The 17,607-nt window shown below is 48.5% G+C and overlaps 1 protein-coding gene across 1 annotated transcript in view; it reads left to right on the top strand.

Moving 5' to 3' along the window:
• The first annotated feature begins 739 nt into the window (after positions 1 to 739).
• Positions 740 to 17,607, top strand: part of TPPP (tubulin polymerization promoting protein) — a 75,089-nt gene continuing 58,221 nt past the window's right edge. The window contains exon 1 of the mRNA XM_054991667.1: positions 740 to 811. The gene's annotated coding sequence lies outside the window, so the exon portion shown is untranslated. The remainder of the gene's footprint in view (positions 812 to 17,607) is intronic.

The following is a 17,607-nucleotide window of genomic DNA, read 5'->3' as shown; positions in this document are numbered from 1 at the left end:
GGTATAATTCTATGGAGTCCACCCTCCAAGCAGCCATTTTCTCCAAGGCAACTAATCTCTGTGGCCTGGAGATCAGCTGTATTTCTGGGATATCTCCAGCCACTACCTGGAGGATGGCAACCTCAGCAGAGGCGGGTGTGCAGGCTCAGAAGAATAAATGTCGGCCTCATCGGTGCCTAGAAATGAGAAAAGCCGCGTCGGGAGGCCGGCTGGACGGCTCCAGCGTGGTGCAGCAGCCAGACCTGGGTTCAAATCTCCCCTCTCCTGTAACGTGCCTTGCAGCCCGGCCTCCCTCACAGGGTTGTTTTGAGGCCGAACGGAGAGAAGAGGCCCGCTGCCGCTCGGGTCGGGTCGGGTCGGGTCGGGGGTCAAAGGCAGGCTGCCGGGCTTGCGGCTCCGGCGGAGGGAGCCTCGGGCTGCGCGCTCCACCGGCCGCCCGGGCTCGCCAGGCACCTGCTCCCGCCTTCGGGGCGGAAGGGAAGCGCAGCGCTCGGCGCGCCGCCGCCCGGCCATGTAAGGCAGCAGCCGCCGCCGGGCGCCCTCCGCGCGCGACGCCTCAGCCCGGCCGGGGGGGGGGGGGGAGGAGGAGGCGGGGCCGGGCGGCGGCCGCAGGGCCGGGGCGCTGGGCTGGGCTGGGCTGCGCCGCGGGAGGTGGGCAGAGCGGGGGCGGGCCGGGCCGCGGCGCTTCCCCAGGGCCGGGCGCGCAGGCGGGCCGGGCGGCGCAGCGAGCGAGCGGGCGGCCGGCGCGTTCCTGGCTGCGCCCGAGCGCGGGGCTGGGCGAGAGCGGCGAGGCGAGTCCTGGAGCCGGGAGGTAAGCGCCGCCGCCGCCGCCCGCCCCGGGGTCCTCGCTCCGGCCGCGGCAGGTGTGGGCAGCGGGGCCGGGCGTTTGCAGCCGAGCCGGGCGTCTCCTGGGAGGCGGCGGCGGAGCGGCCTTTCCGGGGCTTCCCCAGCCCGGCTCCCCGGAGAGCGCGCGCCGCTTCCTGCGCTTCTGCCCGGCCTGAACGCGAGAACTTTTGCAAACTCCGACCCCAGGTGCCTTTCCTCCCGCTTGCGCCGCTCGCCTTTTCCTCCGTCGTGCCCTCCTCCCAGCAGCCCTGTCAGGTAGGCTGGGCCGCAAGCGTGTCTGGCTGCTCCCCGGGGGCGCTTCCCTGACGGAGCGGGGCTTCCAGCCGGCCCTCCCAGCGCCTCCTCCGGCGCTCCAACCGCTACGCCGGCTGGCTCTCGAGCGCTGAGACTATTCGCCAGCTCTTCCAGGGTTTGCGTGGAAGCCTGGCGAGAGGCCCCAATCCCTCCTTGCACCCTCTTTTGCAGCGAGCATCCGTCCTCTGCTTCGGTTGCTGCCCCGCGCTGGCTTTGTCGCTCCTCCGCCGCCCGAAAAAGCCCGTGGCATGCTTTGATGCCAAGTAAACAGTGCCCGGGCAGGCACTCCGTCTGCCTCGGGGAGGCAGGCCTGCCTTTTCTCTCCCTGTTGTGACCCTGGACGGTGTATTTACGTGGTGGGGATATTTGCATGGTGGAGTTTGAGGATTCCTGGGGGCGGGGGGGGGGCGGGCGGGGGGGAGCGGGAATAGGTCTTTGAAGGAGACCAGTGGCTGCCTTCTCGCTTCTTGCATAGCTAAGATTATGGCGTGCTTCTGCCTTACGTACTATTTCTAGAAAATTGGAAACGGTGCTCCTTCCAGCTGTACTAACCGTGAGCTTCTCCTTTGCATTAGACTATGGCACGTGTCTCCCCTATCCTTTGGGAAAGGGGATCCCGAGAAGCTGTTTGGTTTCTGCAGAGGTTGGCAGGTTCTAGCTGGGAGGCAGCCGCTGGCCATCCTGCCGCTGCATCTCTGCTGACCTGTCAAGATGGAACCTGCCAGTGAGAAACCCGCTGCTTAGCGTAAATTCCTCTCCTTAGCATAAACGCAGCGGCACCTGTCAGAGAGGGAGCCCGTGAGTGTGTGTGTGTATTGGGGTGGGGGGGTGGGATCGTGCCAGATTCCTCTGTGGATGACTTCAGTGCCACTGGCTGATTGCATTCTGGCCACAGCGCATAGCATAGCAAGGCGAGAGCACTGTTTACACAATTTGTCAGCAGCATGCCGCTGTCTGTGCACTGAGCACGTGATCTGGGCTGCAGTCCGCCAGCGATGAATATCCGAGCAAGCTGGCTGCTTCAGTCAGGGAAGAGTCGCTTGAGGATTGGGGCCTGCATAGACTGTTAACGTTTAATTTCAGAGACGGAAGAGCCATGGGCTGAAATGTTCTTGGTATTAACCTTCTCCCCTCGGCCCTCTCTGTGGGGAGGGGAGGTGTTTGGGCACGTGATCCCCGCAAGAGATGCTCCGTCTTCTCCCCTTGCACGTTCCGTTTTTTTCAAAGTAGGTCTCGAGCCCTTTGAATCATTCAGACCTAAGGAAAGGTGGCGAGGGTCTCTCCTGCCTCGTGGGGTAGTAAGAATCATAAGCCCACTCCCATCTTCCAATGAACGCAGTGGCACTCCAATCTTACTTCTTTTGTATTATTAATTAATAATTTTATCCCATAAATAACAGTGAGATTCTTAAAGTATGCGCATCCATTTTGGCCATTTCCCATAGCCTTGCTGATCTCCGATTGCTTTGGGAGCCGGGCAGCAAACAGTGTCTAATTACGGGCTGGGCTTTCTCACGTGAAAGTCTTTCCCTCAAGTCTGAGGTATGACTGCAGGTTGTGGGTCTTGGTGTTTCTAGGAAGCCACTTCATATAAGCTCCGATACACTATTTCATTTTCTCAGGGTAGATTAGGGTGTTGAAGCTCTCTGGTGGCTCACATGAAGCTTGCAGTTTCTGTGTAACGAGACCTCCTTAAATGACTATTCTGTTTGTTAAAAATTCGAGTACAGTTTTCTTTTTGGGGTTGAACCACTTCAGGTTAGAACTCTCCCTCATGGGGCCGTCGCCGGCCACCTTTACTAGGTCAGGCTTCTAGAGAAATAAATGGCAATCAGTGGTTTTGTCGTGACCAGAGAAACTCCTGGCCTTCACTTTGTCCGTATTGTTAGCATTAGAAACACGCAAGAGCAGATCTTTCTAGGTTCAGAAGCTTTTGCCCACATAACAAACACCTTTTTTAGGCAGATAACTTGTTACTTGCGCTCTTTAATGAGACCCAGCGATGCTTGATGCTTGCAGTTCTCGTAGTTGAAGGGGAAATCTTTCCGGTTCCCTTAAAGCGCAAGGGCGATTGTTTTCAAAAATCCTCCAGGAGGGATCTTTTGGGGAGGTGAGAGGGATTTTGTTAACCAGGGATGGTTAACCAGGAATGTCCTGGTTCTAAAAATCCTTTAACTGGAAATGGCAATCAATTAGAAAGCCTGGGCATGTAGCACCTCTGGCCCTGAGAGCCGGTATGGTGCTGTAGTTAGAGCGGCAAAATCCCCTCTCTGGTTTGATGCTCATTGGGGGACCATGTCCAAGTCAGCCAGTCGTAGCTTACTTCAAGCCACACGGTTGTTATGCGGATCAAATAGAGAAGAGGAGAGCTCCTTGGAAGAAGGGTGAGATAACGGCAGGGCTTTTTTTCTGGGAAAAAAGGTGGTGGAACTCAGTGGTGGAACTCAAGACATCACTTTGACATCACTTTGGGTCAGCTGGAACAAGGGGGGAGTTTTTTAAAGTTTAAATTGCCCTCGGCAAAAATGGTCACATGGCCGGTGGCCCCACCCCCTGATCTCCAGACAGAGGGGAGGTTAGATCGCCCTCCGCGCCGCCGAGCAGCGCGGAGGGCGATCTAAACTCCCCTCTGTCTGGAGATCAGGGGGTGGGGCCACCGGCCATGTGACCATTTTTAAGAGGTGCCGGAACTCCATTCCCCTGCGTTCCCACTGAAAAAAAGCCCTGGATAACGGTATAATAAATAACATTCTCTAAGACATGCAGGTAGAAAACTAGAAAACCTGGGCAAGAATTCTGGCCTCCTCTCTGGCATGCTGATTTTTATTTTATTTATTTTCTTCATTTATACTCTGCCTCTCTCCCCAATGGAGATCCAAAGCAGCTTACAGCATTCTCTTATCCTCCATTTTATTTTCACAACAACCCTGTGAGGTAGGTGAGGCTGAGAGTGTGTGAGCGGCCCAAGGTGAACTTGTTTATGGAGGCATGCTCAACCACATGAGCTTCCTTCAAATCAATAGGAGGTCATTCTTAGCCATACCTGAGCATTGTTCATAGGTGAACACTGTAGTATAGTACTTAGAGTATCAGATTGGGTTCAAATCCTCATTGTGCCGTGAAGCTTTCTGGGTGATCTTGTGCTGGTCATTGTGTTTCAGCATAACCCACCTCACAGGTAGTTTCAGGTGGGTAGCCATGTTGGTCTGTAGTAGAAGAGCAGGATTCAGGTCCAGTAGCACCTTAAAGAGCAACGGGATTTCCAGGGTGTGAGCTTTTGAGAGTCAAAGGTCTCTTCATCTGATACAAGGAGTAGAGGTAGGAGTCTTTATTATTCAGGCAGAGAGGGTGGGAAGGGTACAGCCAATTAAGAGTATCAGGGAGCTAGCTCTAACACATGTTGTAATTAGCTTGATAAAGCATGGGTGTGAAGTGCAGAAAACTAGCACCTGTAGTGTGAGAAAAATCCTGTGTCCTGATTCAACCCTGGGGTGTCCATTGTTCTGAATTTGCAAATAAACTCAATTTCAGCAATCTTGTAATTTTCATTTGAGGGTTCTCTGCTTGAGAACTGCTATCTTAGGTCAGTGATGGAATGTCCTGGCAGATTAAAATGTCCTCCCACTGGTTTTTAAATGTTCTGGGTTTTGATACCAGATTTGTACATTGATTCTTTTGCGAAGGTACTGACCTGTTTGTCCAGTATATAGAGCTGAAGGGCATTGCAGACCCTTGATGGCGTATATAATGTTGAAAGATGATCAGGTGAATGAGCCTGAGATGGTGGTGCTAGGTCCAGTGGTTGTGTTGCTGGAGTGAATAGGGGGGCAGAGTTGATATCTTGGTTTATGGCAGGCCCTGGTCCCAGAGTTCGTGTCCGTGTTGAAAACTGCATTGCTGTGATTCAGGAGTTGTTTAAGGTTGGGGGGGGGGCTGTCTGTGGGTAAGAAAAGGTTTGCCCCCTGCCTGTGAGAGAGTAGTATCATGGTCCAGTGTAGATTGCATGTCACTAATGATACATTGAACTAGTTTGAGTTGGGAGAGAGTGATTCCACCCATGCATCTGATGAAGGGAGCTTTGCTAACAAAAGCTCATCCCCTGGAAATCTCATTGGTCTTTAAGGTGGCATTAGACCCGAATTGTGCTCTACATCGCAGGGTTGTTCTGAGGATAAAACGGAGGAGCACAAAATTCTGTGTGCCACCCTAAGTGCCTTGGAGGAAGGGCAGGAAAAAACGTACTAAATCGATAAACAAACATGTTATTAATATGATCTTAATACAAATTAGTTCTTGTCTATGTGGATAAAGTGCTCTTGTCTCTCTTCCGACGGGTGCTGAAGTGTGGTGACTCTCGCGTGCATTGTCTATTGTGGCTGGAGACAATGGCTTTTTTCACAGGGCTGGAGAATGGTATGACAGAGGATTACCAATGAGGTGCAGCAGCCCCTTCCTTCTCTGGTCTCTGTGATTCAAAACCCGTTTGACCAGAGCCAGCAGAGTGACCGAGGGAATGAGGTGCAACCCCCCCCCCCCCGGAAACAAAGGATGAAGACAGACGGGGCAGTTGTAAGCGTGGTGGGAATAGTCTGAACACACACAGATCATTTTGTTTTCAGAGCAGCGTGGGGGAGGGGTGTTCACAACATTTTTAGCAGCCTTAAGCTGCTCTGTCCCCGATATTCTCTCATTTTTCCTTCATCACCCTTGAAAAACTGTGGGTGAAAAAGCTGGGGAGGGGTCTATGCTGAGAATCATGGACCTGCGTGTGCAAAAGCCATGTGGGGTGGCGGCTGGAGAAGGGAAGAGAATTGCACTAGACTGAGTGAGCAAGCGCCAACCATGTGCACATGTTTAGTTTTTGACCAAGCAATTCAGATTAATCTAGTGAAAAGAATGTTGAATGTAGGATTGGATGAGCCAAGTTCCAGTGACTTGCCATGGAATAGACTTGGGCCAAATCACGATCCCTTCATCCTAATCTATATAAGAATTTCTAAAGGGGATGGGTGTGTTAGTCTGTGGAAAATGGAAATCAAGTAGCCTTTTTAAGACTTAACCAAGGCCGTTTCCACACGGCTTACCTCTGCCCGTAACGACCCGGTAGATCGCGCAAAAAACGCGGAAGATTGCATTTTCTCGCGCGAGATTTGCACAACGTCACGCAAATCTCGCACGAGAAAATGCGATCTTCCGCGTTTTTTGCGCGATCTACCGGGTCGTTACGGGCAGAGGTAAGCCGCGTGGAAACGGCCCAAGTTTATTCTAGTATAAGCATTTCCAAGTCAGAGCTTTATTTCATCAGGTGCATGGAACATTCATTGGAGGAAGTGCGCACGGACTCAGGAAAGCTTCAGCTGGAATACACTGGGTTTGTTTGGGTTCGTCTGAAAGGGGCCACCTGATTTCTGTCTTTATTTTCCTAACCTACATGACAGGGTTGTTGTAATGGTAAAGGGAGATCAACCACTTCAGCTCCTTCGATGAAGAGTGGGACACGAATGATGATGAAACAGGGACAGGGATAATAATCAAGGAGGAGCTGATGTAGATGATGGTTATTAGGATGAGGTGTGATCCAGCAGTCCCCTGTTCAATTCTTGCCTCAGCTCCAAACTCTCATGGTGTCCTTAGACCAGCCACCTTCTCTGTCTAAGTCTGCCTTCCAAGGCTCTTGTTTGGAGTACAGTAAAATAATGGTTGTGAAACACTTGGGATGTAGTGTAAAAATGCTAATAATAACAAAGCATCAGTGGCTAAACGTTCCCATTTTACAGTGCAATCCTAAGAAGAGTTACTCCATTCTAAGCCCATATAGATCAATGGGCCCTAGACTGGAGAAACACTTCTTAGGATTGCACTGTTAATGCATCTTCTGATCCTGTTTGCAGATCCTATACAGACTTTATAGTTTTTCCTGCTTTTCCCATTTGGAAACGTTTACTTTCTTGCATAACCTTGGGGGAGAGAGGATGTTTTCTGTGGTTGTTTAAATCTCTGAGAGATCAGATTGAATATCTAGCCTGACTTTAGCCTGACTTTGCTTTTAAGCACACTTCATAATGAGTGAGGGCCAGTAGGAAATATTGCTATTCACTGAGTAGACACCATAGAAGTTTACCTTCCTGATGAAAGATTCTCCAGTGTTCAAAGCTCCATTGTCATAAGCCTTGGAAAGGCATCCAACTAAAGAAGGTGGTTGTGTAGGTGGAGAGAAGATGAGAATAAACTTGGATCTGTGACAAATCATATGAGCATGAGAGATTTTGCAGGCATTTTTGCCAGAAATTTAAACGAGTAAGTGTTGCTTTCATGATGAGCCCACCGCCGACTCTACTCATCTGTTGTTGATCTTTCCTCTCCAGTGCAAGGTGGTGTATTTTTGACTGGGGTTGTTTGATCAGGTTGCTCTGATTGTAAGGAGATGATGGAATATCTGAGCTGGTCCCTTTTCTTGGGAGGGTATCGGCTGAACATTTACAGTCAGGGGCACTCGTGGCAAAAGAACTCTTTAACAAAATGCAGATGGCAAATAACTTAGACAATACTGTGGCTGTGATCCTAGACACACTTATTTGGGAGTAAGTTCCAGTTCAGTGTTGCCATTGCCTCCTCTAGCACCAGAGTTGCCTTTACATAATGGAAGAGGTTTTTTCATATATGTTCCAATATCTGCCATGGCAAAAAATGAAACGGTTTCTGTCAGCACGAGAAAAGACATTTCAGGACACACTTTTTGCCCAGCTCAGGTTCAGTTTTCGAAGCATAACATTTGGCAACAATATATGCCCTATGGAGTAGTAATTCTTCAGAAGAATCAATCCTATAGTTATCATATATATAAGATTACTTAAAATTAAACATGAGTTGGATTGGGCTGTATGATTCTCTCTCCCTTCCTGAACAAATACATGTTTGGGTCAGTGTCTTGAATTGTACATTAAAATCCCCACATCCCCCCCCGCCCTTTATTCTGGTGAGGAATTTAACTTCTGTTGTCTATAATGTCCTGAATAATTTGCTATCACCCTCTATTCTCAGTTTGCTGAAGGGACCTTCTGCACCATTGTCCTCATTTCTCCCTCCTCCAAGTGCTAATCAGATCAAGTGCAAGTGTTTAATTAACATGGATCAATCTTCCATTCCGCTGAAAATAAAAAGGGCGGGGGAGAGGATTAAGCAGTCAAATTGAAGTCTAATGGGGCTAAGAAAGTGATATCCAATACCCCAAGATCTCTCTAATGACTTCAGGGTCACGGCCTCTGATTTGTCTCTGATCTCCCAGTGAGAGTACAGCTGCTACGCCGCACCCCAGAACCAAACCCAGGCAGCTGTTTAGATATTGCTAAAAGGGCAGGGAAGAGCTTTGTGCAGGATGGAGAGATGCCTTTAAGTCATGCATGTAAGTACTGATCTCTCACTGTTTGGCTGCAGCCTCCATTAGTAGAATCGACACGTGCTGTCTAATCGCATCCTTTGGCTTTTCCTATCAAGATTAAAACAGATCAAATAATGTAAATAAAGTAAATTTGAATAGGAGCTCAGATTGGCAGAGGTTGTTGAAATATTGTTTATTATAAGCCTTAAATTTTCCAAAATGCAAACATACATTATTTGTTTAGTATCATTAGTACAGTTTGGTGCATTGTAGTATAGTAATGAAATGTATAGATCATGTTGTGTTCTGTGCTATTGATTTGGAGGTGGGAGGGGGTATAGCAGTAAATATTGTTAAATACTTTATTAAAATATTTTTGGTTTTAATAGCTAGACACAGTGGAAGAGAGAGGAAATGTCTCTGAGAATGGTTGTTGTGGGCTTGAACATAATATTCAAATGATGTATAGTGATGGTGCTCTAGATAATCTGTGTAAAGGGTATCTTAATCTTCCCCCAGTGTAATGGGTATTTCTGTTTTTCTTTATCTTTTTTTTCCTGTACCTCTTTTGTTGTTTAGAAAATTTAAATTTTTTTTTTAAAACAACACAAACCCTAAAATTAAGCCTGCTTGTGTGGGGAGGGCGAAATATAAATAAATAAATAAAATGAAGATTAAAACGGATCCTGCAGGCCCTTTACACGGCTTGTCTGTGTCAGCTGTCTAAGAAATGGGCCTCTGCCATCTGCTCTCAGATTCTTCACCATCTGGCATGCCTTTGGGCCCTGCTGTTTAACTCCTACATTGACCTGCTGAGAGTTTGGGTGAGGGGCTGCCAATAGGAGGATGGCTCCCAGTTCTGTTTCTCCTGAACAGCTGGATTGGGTAGGTCTGTGGAAGTCCTGGAGAAGGTAATGGGATGGATGAGGGCAATACACTGAAACTCAGCCCAGACTAGACTGAGGTGCTCTTAGTCAAAGCCACTCAGGGGCTGAGGAGTTGGCCTGTCAAGGAAGGGCCTGCACTTTCAGAGCTAAGCTACAAGAGATGCCTGACGCAGGCTGGACACTTGTCAGCTTCTCTCAAGTTTTGATGGGAAATGTAGGCATCCTGGTCTTGCAGCTGTAATGCAGAGCCAAGCTGTAAAACCTAATTCCCATCAAAACTTGAGGGAAGCTGACAAGTGTCCAACCTGTGTCAGGCATCACTTGTAGCTTAGCTCTCACTGAAGGAGCAGGTTCATAGCTTGGAGGTGGTGCTGGATGCTGCTCTTTGATGATGTCGCATCTTTCAGTAATTTCTTGAAAAACACAATCTGGCCCTGGTGCTCCGTGTTCCGATCACATCCAGATTAGATTACTGAAATGCACTCTGTGGGGCTGCCATTGAAAATGGTTCAGAAACTTCAGGTGGTCCAAAATAAAGAGGCTGGGGCCACTACTGGGGGCTGCACACAGGGATTATTCCCCCTGTGCTGAAAGATCTGTGCTGTCTGCCTGTCTGTTTCAGAGCACAATTTGAAAAACTGGTTCTTGTATTTAAATCCCGTACTGTCTTGAGGTTGGGGTATTTGGACTGCCTCCTCCTTTGCCAGCCAACATACCAATTAAGATCCCTGTTCTCAGCTCTGTCCTCTGCCCCCCACCCCGTGCGTGAGTGAGGTGGGTGGGTGGTCACCCAGGACAAGGATTTTTAGTGGGGGCACCTCATCTCTAGAATGCCCCCCACCTTGCTTGTTGCCTGGCTCACTCTAGGTTCTGGGCCAAAATATTTACTGTAGCCATGACTTCAATTAAAGTTTTTTAAAAAATGGTCTGTATGATTCTAGCCTGGGTGGCAGTCTTATGAACATCATTTTAACCTGCAGAATCTCTTTTATGCCTACTGTTGTTTATCTTGTTTTTATGTCTAGCTGTTTTAATACTAAGGTTTATATGTTGCTGTTATGTAACTTTATTATGCTGTTTTATTTTGTGAGTCACCTTGAGCAGATTGTGGAGAGGTGGCTTACCAGTTTTATGAATAAATGAAATTATACGTGACAGGAGGAAAGATAATCTATTTCTTTCCACTTGTAAAAGGTAAATAGCATGTCTGCAGACATCATTTGGAGCGCAACCACACAGAAAGAGAAATGGGAATTTTACCCTTCAACCTTCAGTGGTTATGCTAACCAAATTTGGGTTTTCTATGGAGATGTTACTATGAGAGATTTTATTGAAAAGGGCTTAGACAGGAATAACTCTGTTTAGGATTGCAGTTAATCTCCCCCTCCCTTTTAAATGCTAATAAGGGCAGGGGGCTCAGTTTCGATGTACACAGTTGAGTGTGGCTTGAAGAGTTAAACCCCCTGTTTTCTACCCTGTTGGCCCCTATTGTGGCTGTGTGTGCAGTTTGCTTTTACTGGCTCACAGAGAGCTGCCCTCTTGCTTCGTGCCTTTTCTGGCCCTTGTTGGACCTGGTATGAATTCCACCCCACATGGAATGCCTCCTTATCAAGATATGCTAAAGTTGCTGCCTATCGGACTGGCACACTGTCCTTCCTCCGAGGAGCATTCGTGGAGTTTTCATCATTTTATCCTTGGAACCTGTTAGGCGGGTGGGGGGTAGGGAGCAACCGCTGAGAAAGCTTCTTGGCTGAGCAGGAATTTGAATACAGGACTCCCTAATTCATGTCTGGCATTATAACTGTTGGACACCACCCTAGCTCTGACCTCACACGCCCAGAGAAGCTCTTGGGGATCTCTTGTATAGATCAGCCAGGTTGGATCCTCTCTCCTCCCTTGAGCTAACCAGAGTGAGCCTCAGTCTCTTTGCTTTAAAGTTCTTTGCTTTAAAACATCTGGCCTCATGTGCATCTTTCGCAAAGCGCCCCCAGCTTCAGAGCCCCTCTCTCTTTTGCAGAGTGTTTCCTTGAGCATTTCTAGTTTTCAGGGATGGTATGTGAATGCCTTGTAGTGAAACCCGCGAGTGGTGAGTTTTGCACAGCTCCATGCTTTGCCCTGTCCAGAGTGCTGGTAGGCGCAAGTTTGCAGTGAGGGAGTGCTTTTTACCATAAAGCCCCTGTTCAAGGAACCCAGTTGCCTCTTAGCGGCTTGGCTAGCCCCTTCTTTTCTTGCAAAAACTGCAAGTAGCTTTTGTCTAAAGGGAACTGCTTTAATTGGCTGCTTGCAGAATGTAGAAACGGGTCTCTTAATTCAGCCCTAAGCAGAACTACAAAGCAGGCTGCGCTGACTCTGACGCTTTTAAAAACTGGGCCAGAGAAGCGTTTATGCTGATGGCCTGGAGGGAAAATTCCTCAGAATAAAGAGGACATGATGGTTCAGCCATTGCCTCTCGATGCACTTCTGCACATTTTGTTCATTCAGATTGTAATTCATCAAGAGGTGGAATGAAGAGGAAGATTTAGGAACAATCTCTTGGAAAGCCTCCCCCCCCCATGCAAGTCCTGTTGGAGATGAAAAGGGGGCTGGGCAAGAGGCTGTGAGCCGCCACCCTCAAAATGGTGTGATTTTGGATGGTTTTCTTCCAACTGTTTCACTTTGGGAGCTTCATCGAGGCTGCTTTTTCGTATTATAACCATTGGGATTGCTTGGGCTTTTGGAAAGGAGGGATGCAGTTTTATTCATTTATGCCTTTATTTATGAAGAAAAGGGCCTGTATGCAGTCTTCATAGATTATATACATGGTTTTGAGCACAGTTGCCGCAGTTCAGTGGTGGAAACCATGCACGTAGCAAATGAGGTCATGCATCTTGATGCGATTGTGCAGTACAGTACTAGTCACCCATAACAAAGTACAGCCCTCTAGTTAAGCATATAACTATCCTCTCATTATTTTACCGAGTTTTCCCCATGCAAGCACAGCAGTGTGGTGGGAGCTTTCACTATTCATACTTTGAAGTGCAGATTTCTAGACAACGACGGGCCCACAAATTTGGGGGGAAATGGCCAAATGTGGGCAAACCCCACACCTGAGAACTTCTGAGCTCTCCAGCCTTTGCAGATATTGCAGCACTGACCCCAAAACGGGGTGGAATTCTTGATCTGTAGTAAAGAACTTGGATAAGAGCAGGGCTTTTTTTCAGCTGGAACGCGGTGGAACGGAGTTCCAGAACCTCTTGAAAATGATCACATGGCTGGTGGCCCTGCCTCCTGCTCTCCAGACAGAGGGGAGTTTAGATTGCCCTCCGTACCGCACACCTCTTTCCCAAAGGTGGGAATATTCCCTATAACTAACATTGCTAGCCCCACATACATCACTTCTGCCAATTCCACTGTCTGAGCACCTTGTACAGAACGGATCTCTAATAAAGTTACTTCAACTGGAACACCTGTGTGTTAACTGTGGAGAGCTTGGGGATCTAACTGCCAGGGACTGACATATGCCTTGAAATAATGCAGGCTTGTTTGTGGATGAGGGGCAATTAAAATCCTCAAGTTATTCTGGGTGGAGAGGGAGGAAGCTTGAGATTGACAGATGGGCTGGGAAATAGAATGAACCCTTGGGCTTAAATCTCACCATTTGGTCAGCTGCAAAAGAGCCAGCATGGATTGATGGGGCCCAAAAATCCATGCTTGGCAGGAAGCTTTTAGCCTGTCTCCTCAAAGTATGACTGGCTCCAAAAAGGCAATCCCAGGCTGCAGAAAAATGGGTAAAACTGGCAGCCTGGATGGGCAAAATGTGCCAAGGAATCTGTATTCATAGATTGAAGTCTGTGCCAAGACTAGGAGACAGACTTTTTGAGGTCTTTGTCAATCTTTTAATTCTTGCATCCATTCCTGGAATACTGAGGCTTTACTCCTGTAACTAACTATATATTAGCTACTAATTCCCTTTTGATTAGGTTTAAGTGGCCTGCAATGTGTCTTACACAGAGTGAGTCAAGAAAATGTGTGGCTGGGACATTCAATAAACAATACAATAAGCGATGGATTGCAGAAATTCGAAAACAAGCAGAAGTCTGACACAATGCTGAAACAAACTCTAAGGAATTTAACATGATATGTTAAATGACGTGGAAACTTGCAGGAACAGACAGTACACAGTAGTATAATCTAAGTCCCTATCCCTTTACCAGAGCATCTTTCTGAACTATTTCCTTATAGCACAAACTCTTACCTGCATAAAAAGCCCTCCTGAGTAAAGAAGGCTCTTCTGAATATTTCGGTTTTGCATAGTTTGAAGAAAGCCTCTGACCTGTCCAGACCGGCCATTCCATAAGGTGGGGGCCCAACAGAGAATGCACGTGTCCAAGAAGCTGTTGATTTAGCCAGTTTGCTGGGTGGAACCTGCAGAAGGTCCTGTTCAGATGAGCAAAGCTGCCATGGTGGCGCATAGGGAGAGAAGCAGTCTCATAGATATGAAGGACCAACAGGGATGTAGTGAGGATCGCTGGCACCGGGGGCAGCTCCAGGGGTGTTGCTTCCCCTGTGAGCACTCGTGCACCCGCGCACCCAGACTGCACAGTGATGTCACTACACGTGACGTCATCACACAGGGCACGCTGCTGCGAGCCAGCCACCCCATTGGTGCAATAGGTGGCCAGGGCGGCATGTGGTTGGCCTCCCATCCCTTCTGCCCAGTTGCCCTGCATGCTGCCCCGGCCGCCTGCCGTGCCTGGCCTGCAGCTGCTGCACCTGGCCGGGAGCACATGCTGGCGGCCGTGGCACCGCAGGGCAACTGAGCGGGAGAGCTGGGAAGCCGCCCGCTCAGTTGCCCCGCGCTGCCAGCATGCACTCCTGGCTGGGCGCAGCAGCTGCAGGCCAGGCGCAGCTGGTGGCCTCCCAGCCCTCCCTCTCAGCCTCCAGCGCTGCTGCCGCCAGCTCCACAGTGCGCACTCCCAGTCAGCAGCTGCGCCAGGCACCCCCTCTTTGTTGGCACTGGGGGCAGGCGACCCCTCTGCCCCCCCCCCTTAGATCTGGCCCTGGGGACTTTGTATGTGGTAGTAAAAATCTTGAATTAAGCCTGGTAACTGATTGGTAGCCAATAGACGAACTGCAGAATGGGAGTGAGATGCCTGCTCCGCCTGGCTCCTGATAATAACTGAGGTGAGGCTTTCTGTACCGACTGAAGTGTCCATGTTGACTCTGAGGGGAGACCGACGTGCAGTGCGTTACTTGTTTAGTCTCGGTGTTACCATGGCCTGGATCAGGTGGGCAGATCACCCGTGTCGAGGTAGGGGGGCCATCTTCTGAACTAGACTTAGTTTGAAGAAGAAGGCATCCCCCCCCCCACGTGTATTTATGTGCTTCTTTAGCAGCAGTGCTGAACCTATGCTCTTAACCAAGCCTGCAAGAGTCAGCTGGACTCCACTGAAAGAAGGGAGTACAATATTCTTCAATATCTCCACTTTCTCAGTCAGCATCCCTTCCATCTTGTCTGGGTTCAGCTTCAGTTCGTTCACTTTCGACCATTTGTCCACAGCTTAGTTCTCAAAGACCTTTTATTTGTTGTGACCTAGCTGCCTTTAAATCTAACTTCCATTACCTCATACATTTTACCTCACAAAACACCAAGATCCAGTGAGGTGTTTGGGGAGCAACACTGGCTGAGGGACAGGAGGGGGGGTTCTGCCCAGATGGCTGTGTGGCCCCCCAGATTTGTTCCCTTTAGTGGATCAGAGCATTGGGGCAAGCAAAGGGGGGAAATGAGGAAGATTTGGTTGATGGCAGGCTACCAAAGGGCTAACTTCGTAGATCCAGAGAACTGAGAAGAAAAGGGCTTCTTTTGAGAGGTCAGAAAATGCCATAAGCTAAACTCTCTTGGCCACTCTCAGCTAACTCCAGCGAGCAAGAAAAGGCTGTTTGTGTGTTTGTGCGATTAGGTAGTTAATGACAATAATACCTCAACGTAAAATGTCAGGAGTGCCTTTTTATTTAGAAGGGAATTTGGTGCTTTGTCAGCTGTTGAAGAGTAGGCAGAAAATTGTTTGACAATAAATTACTGTACTCTTGTTTGTTACATTGTGCTTGATGAACCCGGGAGTAACAACTATCTGTTGTACAGTTGATAGAATAAGAAGATTGTAGCTGCCCAGCTTCTTTGTCCTGGAATGATCTCTCTCCTTCAGCCGTTGCCAGAGTAAATCTCTTCTTCTGTGCAAGCTCATGCTGAGACAAGACGCTATTGTGAGCGTGACCGGAGAATTCTTGCTCCGGTTCAAACAGGGCCTTCACCTGAGAGGTGTCACCTGAGGTCTCGGCAGAACACGCTGGAAGTCTTTAAGTGACTGAGAGTGGAAATGGGAATTTTTGTTCCTTTGGGCATCATAATCTGAACATTAATCTCTGCAGTTTTTTTTTCACTTGCTGGAATTTTTAAAACATGGTTCCCTGTTGGTGATGTTCCCTGTGGGCGCATACGTTACGCATGACTGGCTGCTCATGTCAGTGATAAAACTCAGTTCTGGAGCTATGAGAAGTAGTAATAAAGAGCACAAACTCTTCCTAGGATAAGGAGGGCATTATGAGTTTGTAAGGTGCCCTGATGGAAATTGGTGGGATTTCTGTTGCTGTGGCTTGAGGAGGGGGAGGGGTGTTGCTTAGAGAGGCCAATTCATCCCTCCACCCCACTTGGGTTTTTCAGGCTTGCTGGGGATAAGGTGGGGAGGGGAGTGACTGGATGCTAAATGCCCCTTTGTAGAAGGGGGAGGGTTCTGACCACATTGAAGAAGACAAAAACTCTCTTGGACCTTTATGATTTTGCCACCAATTTACTGAGGGTATACATCATCTTTTAGGACAAAGGGTGGCCGCACAGCTTTAGACGGATCATCTAGGACCATTTAAGTTTGTGTTTTTACCTTGTGTTGAAACTTAACCACCTTGGCTGTCTCGACTGATGACCTGCTAGGAAAGAGCTGGGGATGCAACCCTATTGATTTATCAAGCAACTTTTGATACCATTGACGACGGTGTCCCGGGTTGGATTTTGGTGACATTGTGCTCTGCTGGTTCTGTTCCTGTCTGTCAGGCAAATTGGTACCAAAAGATGGTGCTGGAAGGTAACCTTGACGTAATGACAAATGTCCCACAGTAATCAATCTTGTCTCCCAAGCCAAGTCTGTTTTATTTGATAGAGCTTTTAATGGGGTGCAAGCTGGGGGATTGGGATGGGGTTAGTGTATATTTAGAGAGTTTTATGAATAGACATGGGCATGAATCGAAATATGAATCAAATTTTGTGATGAATTGGGCCGATTCATGTTTCGTGAAATGCATTTTGTGGGGCCATGTTTTTCACAAAATTCATTACTTTTTGGCCTGATTCGTTTGATTCGTGAACGGTTTGTGAATGATTCGTGATGCCAGACAGGCTGGTGCAGATCCATTGTTTCCCTAGGCAACATAGGCCTGGAATGTCTGCAGACCTTTTGCTACTATTGGAAACCCCAATCTTAGCCCACATAACCTTGATAGGCCAACTGGAGAGTTTCCATTCTGCCCTATACAGCAAGGAGCAGGGGGGTTAATCCCCTAGGCAACTGAGGAGATGGGCCTTCTATAGCCATGGGAACACCAATCTCATCCCTCCAAACCCTGTTAGGCAAGTCTGTCTGCCAACCAGAGACCTCCTGTTCTGCTCTATGTGAGCGTTTGTTATATAAGGCAGAGTGAGGACCTGTTGTTGGAACTGGAGTGAGAGAGAGTGGAATTGAGCTTTTGGCTGCTGCTGCTTTAAAAGAGACTGAAAAGCCTCTTATTTTCAGCTCTTGACCTTGCTGGGAAGGTCTTTGGGTGAGGGTGCCTTTTTTCCTCCACCCCAACCCACCCTAGTTTCAAGCCTTTGCCTGGCTCTGGGGCCTAGCTTGACTGAGACCTCCCTTATTTTTAAGTTACTTGTCTTTGTTTTTTTTTCTTAATTCTTTCTCTGCTCTTTTGAGGGCTCACACTCTTGTTGTTTCTTTTGGTTTTATTTTGTGCACCTCTCCCGCCTGGGCAGGTGTCTGTGCGGTGGTTTTGGGGCCCTCCCCCTAAGCCCAGTCTCTCTATGTATGAAGGGGGCCGTTGAAGTGCCCCAGGTTCTGATGGATCACAAAACTGACAAATCGTATTGCGAAACGGGACAGTTTCATGGTAGTTTGTGTT

Source organism: Eublepharis macularius, chromosome 11, assembly GCF_028583425.1.
Source record: "Eublepharis macularius isolate TG4126 chromosome 11, MPM_Emac_v1.0, whole genome shotgun sequence".
Classification (NCBI taxonomy): Eukaryota; Metazoa; Chordata; class Lepidosauria; order Squamata; family Eublepharidae; genus Eublepharis; species Eublepharis macularius.
Note: the sequence above shows the minus strand (reverse complement) of the source record. Positions and strands in the feature narration are given on the sequence as shown.